The sequence below is a fragment of the Arachis hypogaea genome, chromosome 3, assembly GCF_003086295.3.
Source record: "Arachis hypogaea cultivar Tifrunner chromosome 3, arahy.Tifrunner.gnm2.J5K5, whole genome shotgun sequence".
NCBI classification, from domain to species: Eukaryota; Viridiplantae; Streptophyta; class Magnoliopsida; order Fabales; family Fabaceae; genus Arachis; species Arachis hypogaea.
Genome location: NC_092038.1, coordinates 130871664 through 130874740, shown reverse-complemented (window position 1 = coordinate 130874740; position 3077 = coordinate 130871664). Strand labels below are relative to the sequence as shown.

The following is a 3077-nucleotide window of genomic DNA, read 5'->3' as shown; positions in this document are numbered from 1 at the left end:
CACACCCAGATATTCATAATGTTCAAGTATCTGCGGGCACTTACATACAGTAATGCAAAAGCAGAAAAGAAGTAGAAGGAAAAATATCTTCCAGTTTTTTTAACACTTGACAGAATCCAGTGTGATTAGATTAAACATTGCACACCATTTAATATTTTTTTCATTAGAGAGGATCCACTCCCCTATTGATCTCATCTATGTCCCAGTTCTTGTAGGGAGTAGGGGTGTACATGGGTCGGGTGAAGCTGGGTTTGATGTGACCCAGACCCGACCCGAAATATACACCGGGTCTATTTATTAGACCCGAACCCGGCCCTAAACCCGATGAAACCAATACACTTTCGGGCCACAATTATACCGGGTGAAAACCGGGCCGTTAACATTACATTACGTTGATACCTTCTTGTAAGCTAGCATGTAAAAAAATTCAAATTTCCAAGACTCCAACCATTAGTTAACATGGTAAAATTCACTTAGAAAAATATAACAAGAACCAACCCTTCTTCAAAATTAAAGCATAACCACAATCAATACTAAAGCATAACCACAATCAATACTAATATTGTCTAATAATACCAAATATTTAAATCAATACAAATAACACAATCTTATGTATTAGTCTAAAGTCTTATGCATTCTAAACATAATACATTAATTTATAGTCTTATAATGACTAATAGCACAAAATATTAAGGTTTACAATAAAATTCCACATAAGAATAGTCATGATCTATCACTAATAACACAATATTAATTGTGTATGATGACCGGGCCACCGGGCCGACTTCGGGTGACCCGAGTTATGGCCCGGACCCGACCCGAAATAATGACCGGGCCTATTTTTGAGACCCGTACCCGACCATAGACCCGATGAAATCACACCAAATTAGTCTCTAAAGTGTTCGGGCCTTCGGGCCGGGCCGGGTCTGTGCACCCCTAGTAGGGAGTTACTTCTGAACCTTTGAAAATGAAGAGATGTCTGACTGATTAAACCAGCTCTCCCAGTTCTTGCCATCAGCCTTCCTTATTTCAATGTGTGTCAATGTTCCAGGGTCCACACACCTGAAAGTAACCGCAACACCATCCGGGTTCGACCGCGGATGATAGAACGAGCTTATACCGCAGATCTTGCAGAATGTGTGCTTTGCAGTGTGAGTGCCGAAGGTATAAGTTGTAATAAACTTGGAAGATTCCCCTAAAAGCTGAAAATTGACAGCAGGCACAACAAAATGAGTATTGCCTCTCATGGAGCAGTCAGAGCAGTTGCAGTCCAATGCAACAACACTTGAAGGAGCAACCACTTTCCACCTCACACTCTTGCAATGGCAACCTCCAGTATGCACCACTGTCTCAGCATCCATTTCTAGTATCTAGAAAGAAAGAATGAATGAATGAAAACAAATGGTTCACAATGAAACATTGTTATTAATTCCTCTCCAAAGTTCACAGAGACAAATACACAAACATCTTATGAGCAAGTAGATTATCACAATTAATACGCACAGATATGGGATTGTTGACCTCGAAGAAAGTAGAAAACTTTGTAGAAATGCATGATGACAAATAAGCAACAAAATTTAGAATGTTATTGCTCAAGAAAACGAAAGCAGGAGTGTTATTTTTTCCCTAAAATTTGTTAAAATTTTTAAAATTATCCCTACATTTTATCTTGTTTTAGTTTTGTCATAGAAGTTTTTAATTTGCAATCAAATTTACCCTAATGACTACTTTTTCAAAAAATTTATGACGAATTCAACAAAATTTTATAAGAATAACATTCAACACAAACAAATTATAAATTTATAATTATCATGGATTGGTCCTAAACGAGTTGTGAGAATATATTTGATATAAATAAAATAAAACTTAAGAATATTTTTAAAATTTTTAACAAAATTCAAATGTAAAAAAATATATTACCCAGTAAAAATACAACAGTTTTCATGAATGAAACAGAACTACCAAGCACAGCAGAAACTCAGAATCTATGCATGAAAATGATCAAATATTCTTAAGAATAAAGAGTAGGTATCAGCACATAAATGAATTTTGACCTGAGGGGAAGATAGTTATTTGGGACTCAGCCTATTTCACTTGAAAACAGGAAAACTTCTCCCAACTTTGCTTCCGCTGATCTGATCTTTCGTATCTTATATTTTTATATATATAACCTGTGACTGACTTTTGTTTAAGAAACATTAAAAATACAAATAATATACAGAAAGCATGCTAGTACTTAGTTGTGTCATTTTTCGTTTAAATTTAACCATAAAAAAAAAAGAGCCTAAGCAACTATTATACAATAAACGATCAAATTCACTATTAAATTCGCTCCTAAAATATCACTCCATTTTTAAATTAGTCTAAAAAAAATTTTTAATCAAATTCGTCCTTCAAATTTTGTTAATGTACGTCTTAAGTGACACTACAATACACTTCTAAAAATTTTAATTGATTATAAAATTAGATCAAATCAAAATCTAATTGAAAAAAAAAATTGAGGCATTAGAATTTTTTAATTTAAAGTTTATTTGATTTAATTTAACAAACTTATCATATTAGTCGCCAATTAAGATTAATAGGTATGTGTTGTGATGTCATTTAACGTATCATATCAACAAATTCTGACGTCATTGACAATGAAAGTGACGGAAAAAGTAACATGACAACTTAAAATCTTTGAAGGAGAAATTTAATTAAAACGACTTTTAGAAACCACTTTGAAAAATCAGTCATTTTTTAAAACTAATTTGATCATTTACTAGTACTTTTTTTTTGGACAGGTTTCTCCCTTGTCTTGTATATAAATTTTGGGTGGATGTCTTATCTGCTTTTATTTGTGTTTTTGGTCATGGTCTTATCTGCTTCTGACGTAGCCCAAAAAGTAGAAGCTTTGCTTGGTCGAATGGGCAGCCCAAATTATGGGAAAGGCTGTCCTATATGGGCTAAACTTTCATAATAGTGGCCATGACTTTTTCTTAGGCCACAAGCAAGTATTGGCAGGGTTTGAGAAGTTATCAAATACCGAAAAAATAGTGTGTTATGTGTATACTGTATGAGAAGTGAATGCAATTTTT

General features: G+C 33.8%; 1 pseudogene; it reads right to left on the bottom strand.

Moving 5' to 3' along the window:
* Window positions 1-541: 541 nt before the first annotated feature.
* Window positions 542-2193, bottom strand: LOC112791654 (uncharacterized; annotated as a pseudogene).
* Window positions 2194-3077: the final 884 nt, after the last annotated feature.